At 42.3% G+C, this 26200-nt stretch overlaps 1 long non-coding RNA gene across 1 annotated transcript; it reads right to left on the reverse strand.

Annotated features, from left to right (window-relative positions):
* Nucleotides 1-11453: 11453 nt before the first annotated feature.
* LOC134159708 (uncharacterized) lies at nucleotides 11454-24441 on the reverse strand. The gene is made up of 3 exons (XR_009963268.1): nucleotides 24208-24441; nucleotides 13024-13152; nucleotides 11454-12131 (listed from the first exon to the last, which is right to left on the reverse strand). It is a non-coding gene; the product is annotated as an uncharacterized LOC134159708 (long non-coding RNA).
* Nucleotides 24442-26200: the final 1759 nt, after the last annotated feature.

The following is a 26200-nucleotide window of genomic DNA, read 5'->3' on the forward strand; positions in this document are numbered from 1 at the left end:
TTCTGATTATTTGTTTTAATGTTGTGGTGTTTGTAGCTGCTCGAGCTTCAGCGCACAGAGGACAACTCCACAAAGCCCCTTGTATGTAAGTTCAAGACCCAAGCTAGAAATGGTTTTGCCTGAAACCAGGCCGGCTTTCCCCTGCCTCATCCATAGCCCTTTCAGCTACCCTGAGGAGCCATATTGTGGGAAAATGCTGCAACAAGACGAGCCTGGTGTGGCTTTTTGGCCAGTCAGATGGAAACACAGCCACACTGCTAAGTGCTGCTGCTGGGCTGCGTGAGGGATGAGATGTTCGAGCACTTTTGTGTCCCCACAGTATGTTACCACACTGCAAAACGGGGGTCTCACTTGCTATGGGGCCAGGACAGAAACTGCAGCCTGAGTGAGAAATACCTTCCTTAATGATGCCTGCTATAAAATTCCCCTATGTGTGCCAGTGGGAGTTTTGCCTAAATGAAAACTAGACTTTGGACTGCTACAAAATGGGAGATGTCCTAGGGGAGTTTGCATGTCTCTAAGTGGTGGCTGGGCAGCTCATGTAGCCTGTGGCTGCCAGTGCTGTGGAGCTCGCTTGATACTTAAAACATAATCAACAGTCTAGGCTATAAGCCTGCACCATTTAATTTTAAAATTAAAGTCATTTTCTGAGTAATAGGAGCACATTTGTGCTTGGAAAACATGGAGCACTTAGCATCTTTTTGATTTCAGTGCTAGAAGAAAGAAGGGGGCACAGCGCCAGGAAATATTTTTTCTTGGCTGAACTCTTGTAGACCAAATTTTAGTCCAGAGTGGGGTTTTTATTGTGACTCAGTGGTAAATTTCTGAACAAAAAGCTTAATGATGTAGAGGCAATACTATAAAACGCATTTAACTCTAGCTGTGCTGGTGTTTTTGATAACTCTTGGCACCAATTCTTTCCTCTCACAGCAGCGTGAGAACACTTATAAGTAAGTGGATTGAAACCTTCCTTGGGGATTTCTGTAACAAAGTAAAAATTTAAGTGCTTTGTAATCTCTGTGGGAAGACTTAGTATCAGGTAGACTAGATAATTTGAATTACTTAGAGGAATCATGCTTTTGAAATCTTTACTTCATTCTTGCGAAAACTAGTTTGCAGCAAAATTACCTTCCAAAAGCTTCTTTACATGCTCCCCTAATGAAGTTCCAATTTACATGTAGTTTGTAGATATGACTTCTCTTTGCTAATGTAGTTTTCTTCCATTTATTCAAGGCAGACTTCTGGTTTAAGGGGAAATATTATGTAGTGTGGATAGCTGTTTTTGGAGGAATTACTGCAAATATCTCATTTGTAGTGCTTATGTTCTTCCACTCAGAAATCCCACACCTCACTCCTCCATGGAGGAGAGGATATTGTGTTTGAGTTATTACAAAGCCTAAAGCATTCTTAACATTGACTACAACTAGCGACATATATTTTATATGCCTTCTCATTTTGGAAATGTTATGACCCTTCAACATGGGAGAGGTGCTTCCTACTTCAAAATCTATTTAACCTCTATTTTTTCCCCACAAAGGTCTGGGCCTGTGCTCTCTCATCAGCATGCCCATTAATGTCACTAAGAAAGTGAGGAGGATGAGACCTCCAGTGCCTAACAGCAAAAGCATGGTAGTGCAAGGGTCGAAACCAAAAGTGACCAGAGTTCAGACAATGAGTGAGCAGGGAAGCTGCTGAGGTCTCCACGTAGGTGTCTGACACCAGTACCACCAAGGTGGATGTAAAACTGTCTCACAGCTCAGCCTCTTCTCCCCAGTCCCTGAGGATGCAGCTTCCACCACAGCGCATCTCATCTTTGCTTCTCCAGGTAAGGCTGGGATATTAGTATGAGAGTTGTGTAATTTTTGTTTTCTTTTGACATACAGTAACTTTGTTATTTTTTCCATTCTGGTTTGGGTCCTTTTGTTTTGGTTTGGTTTGGGTTTGTTTTGTCATGACAGCAAATATTTATGATGCAACTTATTTATGTAGTGTTTTCAGATTATACAGGACTAGGGGCAGGCATGAGTATCTTATTAAAGGATAATGCTGAAGAAAGGGACATCAGATACCATGCTGTGGTTTAGAAAACTGACCACTAATCTAAAATTATTTTCCAACGAGCCACTCTGAGTTACAGGATGGAGTAAAAGTGGTCTCAAAAAAAGAAGTGAAATAAACTTGTGCTTCAGGGCATAAACAAGCTTCATAAAAGGTTGGGATAGGAATACTATCCCCTTCTGGCACATTCCTTTATAATTACAGAATATGGGACTGCTTGCATCTTTCTCTGAAGGGTCTGGTGCTGGCACTTTTACACACTAGGTAGGTAATTTTTCAAATGTATGGATCCTTCAATGTCTTTCAATGGAAATACAGGCTTTCAAGGACATTTTATAGAGGTCAATTGCTATGTAGAGACCAAGAACTTCATTTCCTCAATCACATTTCATGACCACATTAGAGGTAGTCCACAGATGCCCAGGGACCGATGAACCACATGGTGAAAACCACAAGACAGCTCAGACCAGGAATCAGATTTTGTCTGGCAGTTTTCTAACACCTTATGTATCTAAATCATGGATGGATTTTTTTTATTTAGTTTTTCCCTTTCAGAAGGCATGCTTCAGTTCAGCTGGGATATATGAGGAGAGAACTTAGAAGTCTGTTTCAAGCCTGTAAGGACTGATGTACAACATGATTTTAATGTTTAATTCTTGACTGAAAAATCAATGAATCTACAAAGTTCCATACTTCTAAGAAAACAAAGACATAAATCTACAGCCATGTTGGCAAATGATGTGCAGGCTTCTCCTGGGGAATATCTGCAAAGAAGTCCCACATACTGGGAAGGGTGTTTCTAGGATGACAGTACTTATGTGTATCACAAAGGATACACATCTCCTTCACTGATGAGGGGTTTTGATGATTGCCTCCCATTTATTCCACAACATTTAATTGCTGAGTAACTTGAGACTTCTTCACATGGTTTGAGGCTGATGGTGTGTACAAGTAATGCAAAGACCTTTCTTTCCTGGGGGAAATTAAGAAAATAATTCATTCTTTCACTCAGTTATTCAGCTGAATCCAATCTGAGTTCATTCTTTTAGGAAATGTGTTCGGCTAATTCTGTTAAATTAAAATATGAAAGGAAAAACATCAATAATATTGACCATCATAACATTATGATTCTTAGTTCTTCCATACCAGTCTTCCTCTACTGAACATTTTATTTTGCAGAGGAGGAAACTAGCATAAAGTCTTAGAAGGATTAAGTCACATCTTAAGGATTTCTGCATATTACTAAACACTAGCATGTGTATATGTACATGAAAAAAACCCTCAGCAATGCACATTTCACATTGATTTGGCTTTTTGGTTTCATTTGTGAGCTTTTATTTTGATTCTTTTCCTTACGTTTACTTTAGTGTCTATTTGCCAGATGCATTGTATACACAGAAAAAGGCCTAATATGAGAATGGGAGTGTCAGCTGCACTCTGTATCCTTAAGAGAGAAAGAACAAATATTTGGGAATTTGTACAGTACAGAGCCTCCCAGCAGCTACTGGTCTCATTCCCATCCCTCACATACGGGTGTTAACACAGGGACACATAAGGGAGCAGCCAAGGACTGGAGAGAACAAGACCAAAGTGACTATTGATTCCCTTCTTCCTCTGTGGTACTGGCTGCTTAGAAAACATTGATCACTTCAGCAGCCTCAAGAGAAGGCTGGATGAATTCATGTAAGAGGAAAGCCACTGAAAGCTACTAAATAAACAGAAGAAGAGTCTGGCTCAGGATGTGTCTAGGCCACAGATGCTTGCAAAGTACTTGGAGGAGAGGGGGTGTGCTGCTTGCGCCTGTCTGGTCTCATGCTGCCCGCTTCAATATCAGCTTTTGGGTGTTGGCAGTAGCTTTTCTTACTTCATTATGCTTTTGTTTACCGTTGGAAGGAGGCGGGGACTGGAAGCTTCAGAGGATGCTGCTGGCTGCAGCCTGCTGGGGGACCCCTCTTTCCCCAGGGCTGACTGCAACACAGAGTATTGACTGGCATTGCAGCGAGCTCCATTAACCGGAACACATTTTTCAGTGCCTAAATAGCTTGAAACTGCAGGTTCTGCGGGCAAAGCTCGAGTGACTTGCACATATTGGGAAACTGCTACCTGTTAGCTTTCTCTCTTTTTGTCTCTTTCCCTGTGCTTGTGCATGTTCAGTTATGCAGAAATATGCCATTAAGCTCAACTTCTCTTTATTTAAGCAGGTGAGGAGCAGCGAGCTTCAAAATTCGACAGAACTTCACAATACTTTGCATTACTTTAACTCGACCCACTTTTTCTCTGACAGAAAAGCACGTATTGCCTTGTTAATTCTCAGAGTCACATTAACTAGAGATCCTTTGTCCCCATAAGCATAGCACACTAGATGGATAGACTGCAGCAAAATGAGTTACATGTTGCATTTAGAAGCAAGTATCACCTTTAAAAACTTACCTTCCTGCCAAAACTTAGCAAAACAAGAAAGTAAGTTCAGCTCAGGTCACAGAGAAGTTCCTTGCTGCCTGGCTCTCCTCTTGCTGCTGGGAATGCCTGGAATGTCAGGTAACACATGGTGAGCAACAGCCAAAAAGTACTTCCTTGCTTGTAAAAATGAAACAAGCTCCTTATTGGAAAAAGCTATTTTCTGAGGTACTGCAGCTGTGGATGACATGTAGACATGCTGCTCAGCCATCACGCAGAGGACAGGCACACAGCAGAGGCCAGGTTTAAGCAGTGTCAGTTGATATGTGTGTAACAGGAACCTCTGCAATCCCCAGGAGAGGTCCAGCTGCTTGTGACCGAGCATCCTACAGGCGCCTTTCCTCACATATTTGTTACCCCCAAAAAATAATGTTAACAGCAAACATTAACATGAAACAAGTATTAAGAAAATCTACCTATTTAATTGTTCACAGCCCTGGGATGCCCTGTGCTGTTTTGACCTCCAGTTCTTCCCTGAGTCATCAGCTACTCTGTTGTTGGTGAATCTTTCCATTTTGGCTCTGCCCTGCTGGTAGCATCCACAGCATAGATGCTGTTCTCTGCTGGCTGGACTGCAGCTGGCTACCCCCTCATGAGGAAGAGTACTGTGATGATCTGGTGTTATAGGTGCTGTACAGTCTCAGGACGTCTCAAATAGCAAAGTCTCCTGTCTGTTCAAGACCTTCCCAGCTCAGTCTCTTTGTTATCTTCTCCTCTGGGACATGAAGGTGGCATCAGCTGCTTGGGCTCTTCCATGTGACATCTGGCCAACGCCATGGGTTATAACAGTAGACGATACTGGTTATAACAAACATGTCCAGGGTTTTCTTGGACTTTTCAATCTAAATGGTTTTCAGGCTTCCTGCATCCTGTATCTGTCTATACCACCTTAGAAATTACAATTCTGGTGATTTTGGCATTGAGGATTCTTGTAAGGCTGGTGCAGAGGCTGCTAAGATCTGCCCTGACCCTCTGGGCCAGGAGCATCACATCACTGTGTTTGGACTGAAACTGGAGAGGCTTTAGAAAGGTCAGACAGACATTCATATGATCTGGTTTCCCTTTGTCTCACGGGACTTTGTGCGCAACTAAAAATTATAGATGTACACCTATAACTCACACCAGGCTTCTGACCTGTTGTCTCACACTATTTTATACAGCGTGTCATACCAACATGACTGTAATCTGTTTTCTGTTTTACTCAGACCCAGCTCTGCCTCCAGCTGTTTTAATTCCCCTTGCAGGAATTTCTGCTAGACAGACTTTTCCTTCCATTCTTCAAGCTCAAATCGTATTTCATCACTGTTTTGCCCCAGACCAAAACCTGCAACCTCACTCCCTTTTCCGCTATAGCTGCTAGAAGGCTGTTTTGAGGCATCTGTTCTCTGCAGAGCTGAGGCAATGAGTACAGTGGCTGTACATGTTCCTTTCATTAAAAGCAATCAGACCTATCCAGTCATTGTTTTGTGTTGTTTTGTTTTTTGTTTGTTTTTTGTTTTTTTTTTTTTTCCAGGGGTCAGGCTACGCTGCCTCCCTACCAGCTTGCTCTTTTTTCTGTCTGACATTGTTCACCATGGGCACTCATGCTTGGCCGGAGGATATGCTCCGTGGGTCTGCTCAGGCAAACCTGCCTCCCATATGTTTGGTGTACGTTGGTGAAAAGATGTCAGATCTTTGCTGGAGCTACTGCATGGCTATTGAAGAAAAAACACTGAGCGTTAGGACAGGCACATCCTGCAGTGCTCATCATGGGCAGTAAGTTATAGCAATTGCTGGAGCTTCCCTTCTGGGCTGTAAAGGTTTTGCAAACAGACGTTTGTGTGGTACTCTGCGCAGCATGCCCTGCTTGGTGTATTGCCAGAGACATTGCTGGGCAGTACCCTGTCCTCACCTGTGAGCTTTGGAGTCCCGGTGACATGTGTTATAGTTGTCTGAGCACTCAGCAGTGACTTCTCTGTGATGCTGGCTAATTTCTCTAGGGCTGGATCTGTTTCTCTCAATAATTTCACTTGCAGGCTGGAATCCCACAAGCAACTCTATTTTTAATTAGGAGCTCCATAAATGTCTCCAAAGACATGCATAGTGTCAGAGATCTTACATGTGAAACATAAGGCTCTATTGTCCTTTATTTTTATTCTCAGTTTCAAGCACAATTACTGTATCCCTCTACAGTCTTATTCTGTCCAGGTCAAGTCTTCAAATAACTTTCTCAATGGTTCAATTGTTCCAAGTATTATTTTGAAAATAGTCTCTCCGGTCACTTCTTGTCCTCCTTGCTCAGTGAGACAGTAAAAAGTTTTACTTTCATGATTTCTCACTGCCTTTCATGGCTAACTCCATGTATCAATTCAGTTCTTCCCTCTGCTGAAGCCATGCCCACATGAAGGCTTCAGACTGGCTATTTGAGCACTCAGTGACCTGAGTCCCTTCTGGCAGCTTGCCTGCTCTGTTTCCTGGCTGTCTTTTTCGCCTGGACCATGGAGCAGTTCACTAGTGAGGCTACTACTGCAGTGATGCACATACCACACTGGCTGATAACATAAGCTCTGTCCCATATGTTATAAAGGGACAATTTATCTCCAGCTGCAGGTCACCCTCTTGATCTCTGTGTCCTGATGCCTTCTTTAAGGGCTTCCTGCATAGACCCTGTGCCTGGCCCTCCCTCCTTCAGAACTGAGCATATAGACAATTGAGTAAAAGAACTCGAAAACAGTTTCTACCATCCTTTATCGAGTATTGCTGCTATTGGCCGTAATAAAAGAGAAGTCCTGCTATGGCCTGTAGCAAACACCCCTCAGGTAGCTGTGGCAGATTGGAAGCATTTAAAGATGGTCTGTGTTCTAATACAATCTTTTGGAAAGGACTTTATGTTCCATATATTTTGTGTTATTGCCATGAAAGACTAAATGAGGAAGCACGCTACCAGCTGAAATGCTTATGGAAATTAAATCCATGTTTAAATGAATTTAATGAATTTAATGTGAAATTCAGCCGCTAGAAATTTTGCACCAACTTCTTCTTAATTAAAATGAATAAGGTCTCAAAGAGTTTTAGTTGGGATAGACCAGGAAAGAATTTGTCTTTAAATGTGTAATTAAAATACAATTACATTGGAAGGAAGTCATTACTGAGGTTGTACCTCAAAAGCATACCTAATGAGCTCTCAGGAAGAAAGGTGCACCAGATATATGATATAAAAGGATGCAGTCAGAGAAAGAGGTATTAGTGAGATCATTTCGGTAGACAGTAACAGTTCTGTTATGGTCAAATCCTTCTGGATATGTTCAGCAAGCTATCTGCTTCATCTTAGTTGGGGGTGTACAAGGCACTTCCACAAGTTTTCCTTCTGACACACCTAATTGTTTCCTACCCCTCTCCTGGGAATGTGAGCAAGGAAATCATCTTTCAAATAGACATCTCTGGATGAGGGAAACCTTAGCACAGACAGAGCTCAGTTGCCCAATTTTGGGAACCATTTGACAGAGGTATATTCAAAATATATTCATATTCAAAGGGCCTAATCCAACCTTGGTTAAAACCAGGGAGGGAACTCTTCTCTTGGTCCCTGCGCCAATCTGTATGAAGCCCTGAGAGTAGCACCCAGAAATACGGTGTTAGAGTAATGCACATCTCTGCAATCTCAGGTTTTGTTTTTTACTTTATTCCTATGGCAGGCCTATAAAAGCAGAGTTTAAGAAAGATGACATCCCACAGGGTGCATAAAACAGACAGGTTTGGGAAGTTGGGTGGAAGCGTGAGCATAAAACTGAAGCCACTTTTTCCTCCCTGAAGCCAGAACAACCAGTCATTTCTTTGATTGTTTTGTTTTGTTATGTTTAGGTTTGGTTCTGGTTTTTTTGGTAATGTGGTGTGTTTTGGCTCAAAGTCCACTGAAGTCAGTGATGAAGTTCCTGTTGACTGTACTGAGGTTTGGGCTAGGTTCATAGCAATAAATGCATTAACTTTTGTAACAATCCACATAAGTAGTCAAAGATGGAAAGTTCACAATCCCATTGGGATCAGCTCTATTTCAAAGGTTCAGAGTCATGGATTGATTTGAACGATCTGTAACACCTGGATGTAACTCTGAATTCAAATCGCATCAAGAGAATTTGCTTGTAAGGTTTTGATTTAACTTCAGCTCTTCAGATAACTTTCTGAGGCTTTTGACTGAGATTTTTACAAGCACAGGAACTCTTGTAAGAGAAATGTGGGAGAGGAAATGTGAATCTGTTGAGCAGTGTCCCCTTTGATACAGTACAAAAAACGATCTAAGTAGCCTCATGTTTTAATGAGCAGAAATATGTTCCTGACAAGGAGGTGAATTCAGCACTTAGTGAAATGCACCCTGCTGAACTGGTGACATTCAGTTCATAATCAAAGTTTTATTGTTAAAGAGAAATTGCGGTCACACCCTTCTTATTGAAGATTTAGTTCAATAAAATAAAATCCTGTGACAGTAATTTCTCTATACCCTTAGATTCCCTACAGCAATGCTTGTTAAATGGATAAGAAACATGCAGAGCTTGACCTAGCCTTTCTCACATGAAAGTCAGATGTCTTCACTAATACTCAACAAGGATGTTTTCAAGCAACTAGTTTTATTTTTAATGTGATACCAAAAATGTGTGATTGTCAGTGTTTTGGTACTTCATCTAAACCAGTTTCCGTATCAGAGCTCCCAGTGAAGCCTGCGAAGGGGTGTTTCATATATAACATTAACAGCACTTGTCAACAGGGCATGCCTGAGTGAAGTCAGCCTTCTGTAGCTACAATAAATAGCACAAGTACTTCTTTCCCTTGAACAGTTTCTTTCTTTCCCCCCAGGGTCTTGTATTAACTCACACCTGAAAAACCATCCTTTATATCTTCCTCAAGGTAATTAAAATAAAGATTCAAGCAGATGAGCAATGCAATATTTCTAAAGTGTCCATTTGTTAGCTTGTCAGTCTCTGAGGAATTTCCTGTTTCAGTCGTGACTGGAGTAAGTGGCAGCAGAGTACTTAGCCATGGAAACCACAGCTGGAAAAAACCTCACCTCTTGAAATCACAGAACTCACAAAGATTGACATAGGGTGACATTAACTAACAGAATCAAATAAATAGAGTGGAAACGTGCTCCCCATCACAAAGGTTACTGAAAAGCCACACTTTCGGCTTATGTGAGTTTTGCCTTTTTTTACCAATGTGAAGTGGGTTTTTTAATACTTTAGGGGTGGATGGTGAAATTTAGCAGAGAAACTAATGGCTTGAAGTATACAGCTGAGACAAGGGGCACTGCTCACATTCCCACACTATCAATATCAACACATTGTGAGTGTGACTTACCCCTGCAAGCCACCACCACTGCTCCTCTCCAGCCAGAGACACTGGTCAGACAGTGCTGTCAAACAGAGAACATCGTGATGGCTGAATCCCATGAGGTGTGGACAGAGGCTGGATGAGGCCATTCAACCCTTTTCACTTGTACTTTACACCAGGTTTGAAACTATATAGCTATTCACTGGCTGATATCTCTGCTACTCAACTCACAGGATTGCCCAGGTCATTTTGACTTATATTTTGTACCCTGTACACAGCTTTAAAGATATATCTTCTGTCTAGGCCATTAATTTGTAGGTGTGTAACTAGAATGAATGAGGGGTTTATGTCCAAGAATTTCAGGATCTGCCATCACTTTTGCATAGGGACATGGGGTAATGCCCATTTCATTTTTCTTTTTTTTTTTCTTTTAGCCATTAACAGCAAAACACAAATCTGTGTGTTTTAAAGCAGCTCTGAAATTGCATGGCCATGTAATTGCAATCTATCGGACTAAAAATTAAATCTAAAATTAGACATAAAAACCACAACATTACCAGTCCTGGATTTAAAGCTTATAGTGCTTTGAATTTCTAGGAAAATAATTAAGAATCAATTTAAATGCTAATGGACTGGTTTGCCATAAAACTAGATAGTAGTCGTACTCAACAACTGCATCATAGCCATAGTATTGCTCTTTCCTTCATCGAACTTCACTTGTGACATTGTGTACATAAATTCACAAGTACTGCTGTGTATTGTGGACCTCTGTACAACACTGCAGCAAAAAAGGACTTCCCAGAAATCCTACAGAAACCAAGTTCTCAAAAACTGACTGTAGAGCCAATTGTGGAAACCTGAGGGAGGGTCAAGGGCAGGAGTATTTGTTTCTCTCCTCCCTTACCTGGTGGCTTGCTGTGTTCCCCAGCTTTGCCTATAGGATGTCCCCTATAGTTTGGAGACTTTGAAACCGTCCTGCTCAGACCCGTCTGCCAGTTTTGTGCAGCCCCTTTGGGTTGCACTTCTTTGGGGACCACAGGTGCTTCCCACTGTGGCTGGTGGTGGGATTATAGTCCATTAGAGATTCTACGATTCTATGATTTCCATTTAGACTGGGGTCAGCTTCATTATCACTTCTGAAAGGCACCAGGACTGGGCCCTAGACCATGTTATAGAGGTGATGATGAGGCTGCCTCTTCGCCCAGCACACGACCAGTGGCTTTGTTATACATTTTAAGTGAAGGCCTGGGAATAGCACTTTCCCACACATTTCCTGGAGCAGCCTGTACAGTACTGTACAAGCAAATGGCCCTGCACAAAGCTATCCACATAAACCTAGAGCCTCTGCTCCACTCAGCCAGTCGCTACCAACTTATTCCTGAACTGATGAAATACAGTTTGTTGTGGAGTTGTGTCCTGGGGACAGGCTCTCCAGTGTCAGAATAAGGCTTGGTGCAGATTCCTAGCTGTCTTCTATCTGCTCATCTCTGTTCAATTTGCAGGCATTTCCATTTGGTTACATCCATCCTGAAAAACTAATCCGTGTTCATGGGCACACTGTCATCTACAGTGACAGATCCCAGATCCCAGAGGTCACGATGATCCCTTGCTCCATTCTGGCCTATGCTGAACCAGCATGCTGTGGAGTCAAGCCCAGAACCATTCCCAATACACAGAGTGGGGAGAACAATGTTTAATAACATGGGCAAGAACTGTTCTATGCCAGGGAACAGCTCCAGATGCATTTAATTCTTTGCTATATTCATAGCATTTGAAGCTACTTCCATTTGATCAAACTTGTTTGGAAACTACCTAGCAAATCCTAAAGTTATTTCAGGGAGCTGGCAAGGAAGGAAAGAGGGAATGAAGAGGCAAATAAACACATTTTTCCAGTAGTATTTTTTTGCTAAATATCTGGGCTGAAAAAGAAAAAAAAAAACCCAAGCAGAAAATGGTAGTACCATGCCATGTGCAGTGAGACAGAGAAGAAAGCTTCCCTCCTTGAACATATGGATTGGGTCAAAATAGGGGAACCAACTGCATATTCATTATCTACAAAACATGTGCAAGGGAAGAGAAGACCCAGGAATGACAAGTTGAAGGAGAGTAAGAAGGTTGCCCCAGTGGAGCTGTTGATGGAGGAAAGATGTTCATGTTGTGTCTCCACATAGCAGAATGCTTTCACTGAGCCTACTGAAATGCCACCTGCTTTTCTGCCAGAAGGTGAAACATGATTTCAGTTGTAGTCCAGCCTGAATGAAGATGGAGGGGGAAGACAAAGACTCAAACCCTTGTTAATCTCGAGGAAATATAACCTGTAAGACAAAGAAAATAAGACAGTTCTGAGAACCAGGCACTTCACAATTCCAACAGCTGTGCAAGGCACAATACCATCTTGTTTATTCTGTATTTCTGCTGAGGTCATGTCCAAGAGAGCTGCATCATGGATATGGCTTCCCTGTGCTAAGTTTCCAAACACAGCAGGGAAATGTGGTTCTTGCCAAGAAGCACTTGTGCCAGAGAGCAGAAACACCTCTGCTCCCCTTCTGTGGGCAGAGGGAGAGATGGGGCATGATGGCAGTCACCTCCTCAAATGTCTTGGTGAGCTCAACAGCCTCAGATGGGACCGAGGTGTGGGGACATCTGCCTGCACCACTTGTGAACAATCGGAAGCTCATTTTTATCATGCTGATCATTCATCATGTTGATTGTTAGTGGCTTTGGAATTTAAATATTAAAGGACAGCCTCAGAATTAAATAGGCAGAAACCCCAGTCCTTTTTCATTAAGAAAACATCTGGGGGCTTTTTTTGCCTCTCCCCTGAACAAGTTTGAAAAGACAAGTTATCCTCATAAAGTCTTATAAACGCCCACGAGACAATTTTGCTTTGAAGTATCAATGTGACAGGGCAAAAGCAGAACAATTTGATACTAATGATTTCAGTCACCATCCTAATGCTTCATGTTTTAAAGATCATTTTGCAATAAAGACATCATGATTTTACAGTCACATTAGAATAATAAACCGTAGCACTTATGGAGTACTTTTCCTCTAAAACATGAAATAAACTGGAGCAATAAGTGTTTTTCTCATTTTAGGGTTGGAGAAACTGAGGCCCAAGGACATGACCTTCTCACAGTGCAGCCTGGGAGAACCTCACCTGACTCCTGGTTCTGGGGTTGCCCTTTGGGCTGTGATATCCCTCACCTGCTAGTCCAGACAAGATGACTGATGACAACTCTGCAGGAGAGAGCAGATGCAGATTGATGTTTTTACTTCCTTCCTTGTAACTTCAGGCGCTTCACTAAGACATCCCAAATAGCAGTGTTGAAACTCCTATCAGGAAAAAAATTAAAGCAGAAAGAAGAAGCGACAGGATCTATTCACAATAGACAAGATGAATACAATTCACCAGACCTGCTGACAATCTCTGGAGGGAGGCGGGGTGGCCACAGAGTCACCTTTCCCCATCATTTTTTGCTAGCACATCCTCTGCTCTTTCTTCTGCATGAGAGAGGCAGCAATGTCATCCCCAACCCAGGTGGCTGCATGTCACCCTGGTCCAACAAGAGGCTCCACTGCTGGCATTATGGTCACCACACAGTGGCTAGCAGGCATCCCTTTGAGTGCAGGGAGCACAAAGACGAGAGGCTGCCAATATGTCAGTTTCTAATTAAGATTCACCAGCTTCCAACCTGGCTTGATTCATTATTCATCCGGAAATTTTCTTCCCTAACTTTTTTCTGTTCTTCCGCTGTCACCCACTGAGCAAAGGTGTGTGTTTCCCTCCCGGAAGCTCCATCGATACCTCTGCAGCACTCAGATTGAGACAGAAGAGAAAGAAATAGTTACAAACCAAGTCCTGGAGTGCTCATCAATATTTACAGGCATCTGACAATGACTTATCCTAGACCATCTACATTTAAACTACAGAAATGCAAACGAGGTGCTATTTGCATTCTGAGTAGTAAGGATGGGATATTTTCACATACGACTTTGCTAGTAGAAGGCTGTTCCTCCTCCAGAAATGTTTCCTTTCAGTGCTGTCCTGGCATGTCACTGTAACATATAGTCAGGAAGTCAGTTAGGAAAGGCATTAAAAGAGACAGAGTGGGTTTCCTAGCTCAGAGACTGGTGTACATCGCTTAAAATTTTGGCAAAGGAAAGAGGAGAAAAAAAAGTCTTTGCAGCAATCATTCACCATCAGATCCTCTGCTGCTCTCTTTCATGGCAGTCACCCAGCGAGGTGTAAGCACCTAGCTGATCTAAAAGACTGATTCAGATAAAGCATGTGAGGATTCACATGATTACAGATGCAGGGTTTGAAATGAACATTTCACCCTCCACCCTCCTTCTCCAAAACACAATCCCATGGGTAGCACACTGGGGGTGCAGTGGGAGGGGAGGGTGAAAACAGAAAGCAAAATCCTAAACTAAAGCGTTCAGAGAGAGCTCTCCTCATGAGATTTCAGAGGAAGGCAAGCTCGTACTGATGGGGATGTGATCCCTGAGGAGAGGTTTCACTGCAGGGTGTACGCTGGTGAGGAAGAGCAATGGCTGCCTCCCTGCTGCCCTGGGGAAGGACCCACGGGTGCTTTTGCTGTGATAGCTGTGCTCCCTCACGGCAGCAGCCTGGCTCTGGGACACTTGTTGAAAGCCATCCAGAGCATCAGATGGCACATCAGAGAGCAGAAAGCAATTTCAGCCATGGCATTGCTTCTGGCAGCAGTGCTCATTGCCAGTTCAAGGTTGTCAGCTTCCCAGACTGGTTTTTACTCTCTCCCAGGCAATTTTTTTAATTTATTTCTTTTTAACCACAGCAATCTTTATGCTAGGCACGGTTTGCAGAATTAGCTGGAAAGATATGGATCATCATTTCATCAATTTGTCTTCACATGACTCAGGAATGCACTCCATCTGGGAGTAGAGTCTACCCTCAGGAATAAGGAAAAGTCCCATGGGTGTAGAGATAATTTCACTACATCTTGGATGTGTGAGATGTGGGAGGACAGCCCCCCTCTTTTTTGCCTCTTGCTTGTGATGCTGTGTATGAAAAATTATTTCCAAATGATGAAAGTGCTTACCAGGAGTAGACATGTTGTTATGAATGGCATTGCCTTTGAATTCAGCTTATAATTAGCCTTCTTTCTTGTGCACTTTTCCCTCTTCTTTTTTTTTTTTTTTTTACTTTTTATTTTTAGGGCCCATATCTAGTACATTTCGTTCCCTTATGGGAAAGACTTAATAGTCCATTGCTTGATTTCCATGTTAATTTAGCACGTGGTTTCTCACAGTAACTGCCACCTCCTCGCCTACTGAATATGTACTTTTATACCCTTAGCAATGATCTGATAACACTATCAGAGCAAAATACATAGAACAAGAAACCATGGGGATTAGATATCAAGGAGGACACTATAGGGACTATGTTAATTGAGGCGATCAGCAAGATTAATTGAGGCGATCAGCAAGATTAAGATAAGTCTTGCTGCTTCCTTATATTGGTCTTAATAACACAATGCAGAGCCCCAAGCACTTTACCTACTGTACAATGCGGTTAAGTCCCTTTCTTCCCTAGGGTGTATAATCTAATCTTCTAGATAAAACACTTAGCAAAGTGAAACCAGCTGGTGTTAAAAGCTGTATTTCTAAGATACAGCACCTGTGTAAGGTTTTAAAAACTACTAAAAATAGTGAAGGCCAATAAAAGTTGTAATTTGATGCGTATGTACGTACATAACAGAGATAGATGGAAACGTGTGTGTTTGTGTTGTGTGAGTGCACAAGCTGGCCTGAGCTAGGTTGATGCTGCTCCAACTTCAAGAAGGAGGTTTGCCCAGGCCATCTCCAGAGGTCTCTCTAAACAATACTTCCCTGATTTTCTGATAGAATCCATGGGAGTAGTGGTGCTATAATTTAACATTATCATTTTTTAAAAGATTATTCCTGCTTTAAGAATATTAACTTTTTTCTTCTTTTTTCTTTTTAGGACGTCTCTCTGCAATTAAAATGAAGATACCTCTGCAGGAACTGATTTTACATAAATAGACTTTAAATAATGGAGCTGTTGTCAAGAAAGGAAAAAAAAAAGCACTACCCAAAGCTTTTTCAAATCAGTTCTTGACAGAGTTCTTCAAATGGTGATAAACATTGCTGGTGTAATGACTTGCCACATGACCTTGCACTTGAAGTGCCAAGCAAAGTGAAAAATAACACACTCAAACAAGAAAAAGTGCTGATTTTGATTCCCAAAATAATATTTTTCTAGATGAAACTATTTCTGCTGTGGGCTAGCATGCACATACAGAGAGAAAGCTGAGGTTTTCCTTCAGCAATATCTGACATTTCCCTCTCAACTAGATAACTGAGAGGCTATTTGGGTTCACTAAAAACACTTCTGCACATCTGGGAGCAATAGAGCTCAAAAGCAATTTGGGAGGAAAGATAAGTCTTGCAGTCAAGGCAGAGGATTAAGGAGAGTTCAGTTCAACTCTGCCCTGTCTGACCTCTGAGTCAGCCTCTTCCTCCCTTCAAGCATCCCATTCTCACAGGGTTATGCGTATCAGGAGCTTCCCCTTGGCTGGAGACCGTCTCCTACCTCCTGCATCACCAGAGCACTTGTTTCCCAGTGGTTTATAGAGCAACATGAGGAGCCTGGGAAGCAAGGAGGAGAAACTGAAAGTAATCCCTAATGGAAAGATACTCGATATAACTGGCCTACTGAAACCTGGAAGGCTTTGTACAATGGCAGTCTTAAAAACACCAGCTAAAACTTGCCTAGGCAGGGCACAGGATGTAAAAGGGGAGGTGGCACACTCTTCACCATTACTGGTTTGGGGACGGCAGGCACCTCAGAGGCAGCAAACCTCCTCTACCTATGTATCAGAGAACTGCTTCATAAACTGTACCCACCTTTGAAACCAAACTGGTGTCCTTCAGAAGACTGAGACCCTTTGCAGCCTGGGTCTGGGTGCAGACTGGTGTCCTCCTTTGGCATTGGGCTCTGTGTCAAGGAAAATTGTGCTGAAGCAGAAAGCACAGGCTGCCTAGGGAGAGCTGCCATTACTACCCTGATAAGCTGTGTAACTCCAAGTAACGCATACACTTGGTACTTAAAGACACTAGTTTCCCAAACTGAGGAAAGTTACAGGTGAAACTGAGTGTAAAAGTTATTAGGAAGAATCACATATTAAATGGCCAAAAAGCCATTACTTCACGGTAAAGGAGCTGAATAATATTGGTGAAAAGCCCATTCTCTTTCAGCGGAAGAATGGAGGTAGGAATAATGAATTAAAAAGCAATATGCAACATATGGATAAAAGGGGGTGGTAATAAAAATTCATATAAATAAGAGTTTATGAAGTGTAGAAAATTGATAAAGAATACTAAAGACATCAGAAAAAGTCCATGGTTGCTCAGGCTTTGCTTAAGATGAAGAGTTTCTAGAAAACTTAGGAATAATAGCAGAAAAACTATCAACGCCATAGTCTCATTGCTAGTTGGAGACAGCCTACTCGTTAAAAGCAACAAAGAAAAACCCAGAGTTGCTCAACAATTATTTCTGCTTTCTATTTGGAATAATGTATTTTCTGACCTGTTTCTAAAGAATAAAGAGATTGAACAACTTGCACTAGTGATATGATATCACAACGCAATATCTCTCCTGAGCGTGTGAAATTGGCTTACTGCATGCTGGGCATGAATCCACTTTTTGGACAACACTAGGGCTAATCATTTTTGAAATCTGAAGGTCCACAGAAGTGGTCCCCAAGACTCAATGCAGGGTATTTTTAGCTTGTGCGTTTAAATTTTTAGTAAGTCATGAAATAATGGGGAAATTCTGAAAGGTTAATGTCAATATTGAACAAGAATTCCAAGACAAATGAAACCACACTGGCAAATATAGTCCAGTTTACTTGGTATCAATCCCAGGCAAAGTGATGGAGAAATTGATGGAAGATTTAATTAATAAAGAATGATTGATCACCTGAGGTGGGAAATGTAATTGTTTAACGTGCAAGGGTCAAGTGTGCAGAACACTGAGGATCAAGGCACCAAAGACCAAAGCACTGCTTCCCCTTGGTGGCCAAGACAGATGGCATTATTTCCCCCTTCGGCTGTCCCCTAATCCTGCAAGGGGTGGGTAGTCACCACAACTGAGGCCATGTGGTGATGGGAGACACAATGTAAAAGCTGCAAGAACCAAAGATAAGGAGTCTGAAACATCCCAGGGGGGGTGGAATATTGAGGAGCCTCGTGGGTCCTGGTGGTAGAGGTGGTCTAAATGGCCACAGTAGTCAATGCAGGGCTGGGACTGTAACAAAATGAAGGACAGTGAGATAGGGACAGGGGGTTATAGAATCGTGGAATTAGCTAAGTTGGAAAAGACCTTTAAGATCATCAAATCAAACCATTACCCCAGCATTGCCAAGTCCACCACTAAACCTTGACACTGAGGGCCTCATTACATGGTTTTTTGGACACTACCAGGGATGGGGATTCCACCACTGTCCTGGGAAGCCTGTTCCAATTCCAATTCTCCTGTGAAGAAATTTTTCCTAATATCCAATCTAAACCTCCCCTGGCACAGCTTGAGGCCATTTCCTCTTGTCCTATCACTTGTTACTTGGGAAAATTGACCAGCCACCTCCTTTCTCTATCTTCCTTTCTGGTAGCTGTAGAGAGGGAAGTTTGTGGGGCAGGAGGCAGGGGTGAAGGCAAGAGCAGCAGAAAGGCAGCTGGACAGTGAATTTAGAGGTGGAATAAGGAACTTCTGACTTTGGCAGTAGAGTAACCTTTCTATAACAGCTGTATCCTGAGCAAGGGGTGAAGCAGGGTCCCATGGGAAAAACAGTCTGCTGCTGTGCTTTGGCCTACTGCACTGTTATGTGCATGTAGTTCATCCAAAAGGTAAACATTGAACTTTGACCATTGATTTTTACAATCAAATGGCTTTTCTGTTTTGATTTATTGTTCAGAAACAACAGAAAGTCATTCAGATAAATAAACAAGGTGATTATGCAGCAACCTGCAAAGAAACAAATGCGGGGGGGCAGGAAACAGGGTGCCATAAACTGCTTCAGAAGTGAGGGGAGCAACTGGGCTGTGTCTTCAGCTGGGAAAGAAACAAAGAATGAAAACGAGGGAAGGAAAGGGACATGCAATATAAACTTCAGAGGCTTCATCAGATGTCCTTAACCAGCTTTCATGAAATGATGAGTGTGTGACTGAACTACCCTCCTAAAGGAGTGCTCCAGCAGATTAGCAGGGAATACAATGAAGGATCATTTTTCTCTTGCAGCTGTTGAATTCCTTTTATTGAATCAGTGAATTGCAGATTTTGCCTATCAAAGGTCCAAGTTCCTTTGGAGCTGTTTGATGATGAGCCATATTCTGCCTTGACTTCCATCCCAGCCATCCCCACCAAGTTCAATGGCAGCTTGTGGAGAGTAAAGCAGGACAGACGTTAGCTTGATGTTTTTAACAATGTTGTGGCTGCTAATGAAGCATGATCTGATCTGGTACATGTTCAGAGGCTGTTGCCAGTGTCTGCAGCAGAATAGACTGTCTATAATGTGAAGATGCAATTGATTCGTCAGTATGTTATGTATACAGGAAAGTACAACAAGTGTTCTGTTTGATTTTGTTCCTGTTGAGAAGGAACTCGGATAAAACATACAAGAAATAGTGTGGGCATTTCTGGCAATGAAAAGGTTTTCTTTTTGCCTGCCCTTGGCCACCCAAAAGTAATGGAGCTGTCCAGCTTGATAGGTAGCGTGGGCAAGTTTTAAGATTCCCATTATAAAATAAAGAAAGGGAATTTTGCTTTTATAAGGAAGAATCGCAGAATTGGAAATGATCCATATTTGGGACATAAATGCAAGCTGTTATGCAGATCAAAGTATCTATTTGGAGCTGAATTACTCAACAGCATCTATCTATGCCTCTTCAACACCTGCAGATTAGCAATGTAATCGTGTGGAGGTTGCTATAGCTACATCTCTAGAGCAGGTGGAGTTCTTCGTCTCTTGGAGCATTATGTTCATTCTTTGCAAATAAACCATATAAAGTGTATTTAAAATGTCACCCTAGCGCGTCAGCCCCTCTCTCTAGCTGACACTGTCATGTCAGATCCGTCCTTATCCTATTAGTCCTGATTGTTTTCACTACAAACAATTCCATTTCCATCTAAGCATCATGCCTTCACCAAAACCTACATGTGAATGGGCACCAAGGTCATAAAGCAAGTGCCTGAGTTTAAGCTGAGAAGAGCTGTTCATCTAGCAGAAATGTAGTCTTGCCTTGGGGTTGATGGCATGTAAGACTGTGAGCTGAACACATAATAAAACTGCCAGCCTTTGGCTACAACACTTTCCAAGGTCTGACCAACTGTTCAGACAGTGGGAGTGCTGCTTCTGATGGTTTTCAAGCTGGTTGTTTGCCTAAGTCTTTTCCCAAACAAGGGAAATATTGCATCAAATACTTTAGCCTGCTTGTTTGGGCTCTTCCACTGTTTACTACAGCAAAGGGTTGCTCAGATGACCCTTCCTTCTAGCTGTCTGTCTGCAGTGACTGGCATATGCTGTAACCCTTAACCCTCTGCCAGTCAAGCCCACAACACGCTAACCTGTGTGAAAACTCAATAGCAATCCCTGTACAAAAAGCCAATAGCCTAAAAGAAGAGCCCTAACAAGTAGGAAAAAAATAGACAAGAAGGAAAAGTACCAAAGAGCAAACAAACAAATCAGGATGATTTGACTTGCCTAATTTTGTAATTTTGCTCTAGGTCTGCAAGCTTTTCATTGCCCAATGAGGGCAGGTGAGGAAAGATTTATAACTAAAAATTGTCAACAGCACCGACAACAGAAGATGTTTTTTCTCCCTGGCAAATTTCAATTTCTGCACTAGAAAGGTGAATATCAGAAAATAGTCCAAACATAGTTATACTTCAGTAGCTTTTCAATGGAGAGCTTCAGTTCTCCCCAGACAGCTTTTGAAAGGGTATTCAGCAAAAAAGTAAAAAAAAAAATGCCAAGAAAAGTAGAATCTCAAAGTTTGTTCTTAGCACAGTTTTCACTTGTTCTGTATCATTCCTGTTTGGTTTTGTCCTTTAAGTTGTGTCTCTGATACAGACTCTTTAGCTTTTTCCAGATTCCTGAAATATGTATGCTCCTTGGAGCCTGCTAACTTTTGTGTGCCCTGAAAAGCAGTACTTTAAAACTGATTTCCATAAAATCAGGCAGATAAGAATATGTCATGTTTCTCTGAGACAAATCCATCTTCCTATCAATTGGTGCATTACATGTCACAGAATCATAGAATCATTTAGGTTGGAAAAGACCTTTATTTTTCACTGTCTTCAGACTGTTACCTTTCAGGCAGTTTCTTCTATATGTTCCCCAGACTGCTGGTACAGATGACAATAATGAAGAGGCCACTCAGTAGAAGAGAGGCTTTTTAGTCACTGGTCTTTCCCCTTATTTTGGGAATGGCTGTTGAAAAAGGTGAGCTAGACAAAGGCAGTATGGAGGAAATCACATCAGCCTTGCCTTTCTTCCGATGCCGTCTTGGTCATAACTGCCAATCAAAATGTTGCCAAAAGCAATGATGTATATTCTGGCTTTGAAAAGGGTATAGGTTTAAAGCACAGAAATGAAGCCAGCTACAGCACTGTGTGCTGCAAGAGATGGCTCCTTCTATCTAGATGCCAAATTCCCATCAGCACTGAGTCACGACAGAGGAGGAATTAAGCCTTGGTAAATGTGCAGCTTGGGGAAGGTGTACCCAATAGACAGCTGTGAAAATGGATTAATTTGTTTTTCAAGCTTCAAGTCCAGAATAGGGTGTTGGGTTTTTTTTATTGCTCTTTGAGATGTTTGTTTTTATTCTTCAAGGTTTATTATAATTTGTAAACCCTTGATTTTATACTACACCAGATTAAGAGTAACAGTTGTTCGTGATTTAGCTGCCAGGAACTTGTTTGCTTTTTGTGGCCTGCCTGGCAAACAAAAGGTGCACGCAAATTTGCTATAATCATAAGGAACTGATGACTTCCAGAAAGATGAATGCATTGACAGTTTTTTTGCGTCCTGTTGTTCATGAATCATCCTGTCACATAATAACCATGACCAAAGTTTTCAAAAGCAGCTGGCAATGTGGGAGACTGTGGTCCCCCACCTTGAGACTCCTGCAGTGGACTTCCTTCCCTGAAAGCATCCCTTCCTGAAGACATCTCCAATCAAGCAAATAAAATTTCAGATATACCCCATATCATTGGCACTTTTGAAGCAAGCAACCTTAACCATCAGAAATGAAGAATATGGTCTTAGTAATTGCCAGTGTGATCCTATTGCCCACGGCATCTGCAGAGCTTTTTCTGAAGGGTAAAATATCTTGCTTGGAAGTCTCCTGGGTGATTCTATTATAGAGAAAATAAAAGAAAGTCAGTCCTTTTAAAGTGATAGCAATCAGAACATAGGCTGAGGTATGATCTTTTTTCTTGCCTAAAAGGAATGCAAAAGGAAGAGAAAAGACTACAAAATAAGGCATCTGCTTCTGTCTTAGGCTGGCCAAGGTCGGGGAGGAAGCTGATCTCCATCTCACAGTACGGCATCATGCTTGCAGCCCCCAGGCTTGACAATGGACACAGCCTGTCCCATGCCCTGCCATGGGGGTCCATCAGTGGGAGAGCAGTCCCATGCTAACCTGACACATCCACCACTTGCTGCCGGCGGGAGCCTTGGGCGAGAGATCTCGAGCACTTGCACCTCATTGCTGGCAATTCAGAAGCTGAGTATCTGTGATGCATCACCCACAATCCACAACACGGCTTCCCGTCTATTCCCAGTGTTATGGAAATTGTTTCTTGAGGCAGCCTGATTTTCCTTTCATCAATCAATTAGGGGCAGGCTTAGCACTGGGTTGTCTGTTCCCCCAGCACTGCACCGTTTGATATTATTTTCTCCATGACAAATTAACCACAGCTGGACTGAAAGAAAAAAGAGAGAGGAAAAAAAAAAAAAAGAAGACATAGTAAGCACGAGAAGCAGGAATAAAGAGATATTTTGAAGGGGAAGGAATGGCAAGAGCAGGGACTTGACAGCTGCCCAGGGAAGAGGGTGTTCTCTGGTTGCCCATCTGGTCAGTCTCACCATCTTCCAGGGTCAGGGAGACTAACAGTGTGGTGCAAAATCCATAGCTCCCAGGTGTATTAGTGGTGATACTCCTTGTTATGCTGAGCTATGTAACCAGCCGGGAGCTTTGTGGAAAAGTCTGGTAATGAGGCTCTCCTTTATTCCTTTACCACAGACTCAGTCACACCAAGACTCCCATGTTCTACACAGGGATATGTTCTCTTAGGGAATAAAGGAAAAAAACAGAAAATATTCGTTTTGTTGTTTTCTTTTTTTTTTTTTTTGCTACTATAACAATCTGGTATCAGGAGCTTTGAAATTCTCACATCTTCAGCTCCTATAGTTCAAACAAACTTATTTTACATTTTCCTCTGCTTTCCCCCACCTTCTACGCTTCATTGCTGCAACAGTCTCCCATAACACATTCACAGATTAAAAACAGCCTTCTGCCACCCTTCATCTACTTTGGCCAGTTTAAAACTAGGCAAACTACCCTAGGCACTGCAGAGTAGAGAAAGCAATGTGTGCATATGGGCTCTGACCTAAAGGGAACAATTCTAATAGAAAGAGGCAGCAGATTATTCGTATTTCCAAGATTTCTGATTTTGCAACCCCCTTTTCTGCTGCTTTTTTTTCATTATGCTAAAACAGTCAGCCAAAGGTCCAGAAAAGCAATAATTACAGCTACTGTGTGGTGGGAACAATGATTCACAAACAACAGGACACAAGAAAATCCCATCAATGTGTTCATCTTTCCTGAAGCGATAGGGTCCTAATGATTAGAGCTGAGCGAGCAGCAGGGAGAGTGATGCATGAAGAGCAGAGCTGTGTTTTGAATTGGCCCTGAGTGCAGATGTTTCTTGAATAGTTCTTGGGCTATTAACTGCCAGCTTGAGCCATATTTTGGGAGGACCTTTGACTCACAGACATTAGCGAGGAGTGAGCACAGCATCATATGCAGTAGCAGGTATGACCCTGAAGCAATTGCAACCTGTGTGCTGGCTATACCTGCCTGCAAGGAAAGGTGTGAGGAATCCAAGGAATACAAGGTCCTGAAAATACATCTTAATATCATAGATGTTCTTGACAAATGAACTGTAATGACTGTATGAGAGGAGAATGTTGGACAGGAGCAAAAAACCTGTGGGGTATGGGACAAAAAGCAGCTGGGAGATGCATCTTCTGCCCAGCCAATGACTGAGGGCTCAGGTGCCTAGACAAGAGCAACCACAGCACCCCACTAGTACACAACAGTCACCTGTAGAAAGGGCCATGTAGTTGGGCCGCGTAGCTGAGCAATTGCCATCCCAGCTCACAGCCACCACTGGTTTTTATGTTATGATACATCTCAGTCTTCACACAAAATGTTTTGTGAAGCAACTTAACATACAAATCCCTTTAGCAAGAACGTGGAGCAGGTTTTTCTCAAATGATTAATAATCTGGTTTAAAGATCACTTGTGCTGGCTATTGAGCAATGTTAACCAGGTTCAATCAATCTAGTGACCGGGCTGGATGGCAAATTATAGAAATTTCTGGGTAACCTGAGCTGACATAAAATCTGTTTCCCCATTTGCTCCCTTGAGCACGTGCAAAAATCAATAGCTCAGGAAGCCTTTCAATGCCTCTGTCCCCGTGTGAACTCCATTTTTTTCCCCAGCTGCTACTCATTTACCTACCAAGGCAGCCAGATGCTTTCCTGTGGTTGCTGCCAATGTTGCGTCATCAAAGGTGAACTGCTGTCAAGACACTGCAGAATACACGCTGAGAGACTGAGCTTATTCAGAAACCATTGTTTGCTTCCCCAGATCTTCACACACATCTGTACTTATTCACCCATGCACATAATGCTTAGAAGAGCAGCTGTTATGGGGAGAACCGTCTCAAACAGATGCATCTTGTCTGATTCCCCCAGCCCACACCTTCTGCCTCCCTCCCTCTGTGAGATGTACCAAATTTCAGGGCAGACCAAAAAATCCTACTTGTTTGGACCTATCCAGGAATTGAACTTGATCAAAAAGGCATCCCTGCCAAAACGATAAAGCAAGGAAGGTTTGGAAGATTGCTGTCTCCTCTGACTTGATATAGAGCTGTTCATTGCATGTGGAAAAACATAACATCTTGTTAGACAAGTCCTGGAGCACTCTACTCTCTCGTGTTGCTGCATGGCTTCATGTCTGGCATAAATCAAGGACCCTAAGCTGATCTCTTCTACTTAATATGCACAGTTTTTAATGATATGTTTAAGATTGTTTGTTTTGTTTTTTTCCCCTTCATCTGAATTTGAAAACAGTTCCTGGCAATGGAGTATTGAACAAAAACTTTGAGATTGATGGATTTGGTTGGTTTCTGGGGAGGGAGGTAAAAGACGTGTCAGATCTGACAATTGGACTTTATATCCCTACTTAGTAGGTAATTCTCTTTAAGATTTAAATACTCTCCCGGATGGAATTAAAATTGTACTTTTCCAATTTAGTGCCCATTAGGACTTGTAAATTCTCTGGTGGTACAACAGCCTGGGGACAATGCCCATTAATATCTGTTATTTTCTTGCTATCATAATTCTTAAGGCCTGTTCCACAAATACTTCACATAAATGCTTAGTGGCAATTCCCTCAGAGCACTTAGGATCATTAGAGTGGCAACAGAAAACAGTTATAGCCTTGGCTTTTTTTATTTGCTCTGTCAAATCATTTAGCAAAAAATATTAGCACCAAGATAGGAGCAGTCATCTCCCATTCCCCTGCTCTGCAGCTCTGAACTGAGAGCTCCCATGTTTTCTGCTTTGGGACCAATTATTTTGTGTTATTATACATTCCTTTAAAATTCAGCCTTTCTTTCATGCATGAAAATTTCAACATGGTATTTCTCAGCTTTCAGCGTTACTGAACAGCAACAAGAGTTCCTGGCCACACTGATCTGCACAGCCCTGCTTTGTGTGGGGAAGATGCTTCCTACTCAGTACCGCCTGTCTCAGGGGAGAGGCGGCTGTTGTGGGTGCGAGTGTGGAGAAGACATGCCCACTGTCCACTGCTTTTCTGTGCAGGTAAAGCCTTCAGCTTGACTGGAGTCAATGGAAATCTGGTCTCCATGCCCACACGAATCACACTGCAGTCTTGGGGTTTAATTCTGCATAAACCAGAGGTTTCCTCCCTGAGGCATCCTTATGCTCTCCTTCTTCAGTAACCAGCCTCAGTTCAGTAACCTTTGTGCACTGGTTGGGTGTCAGCTGATTGGTACTGGGGTTCTGGA

This window comes from Pezoporus occidentalis, unplaced genomic scaffold (genome assembly GCF_034315485.1).
Source record: "Pezoporus occidentalis ecotype Australia unplaced genomic scaffold, CSIRO_AGI_Poc_V1 ctg15, whole genome shotgun sequence".
In the NCBI taxonomy this organism is placed as follows: domain Eukaryota; kingdom Metazoa; phylum Chordata; class Aves; order Psittaciformes; family Psittacidae; genus Pezoporus; species Pezoporus occidentalis.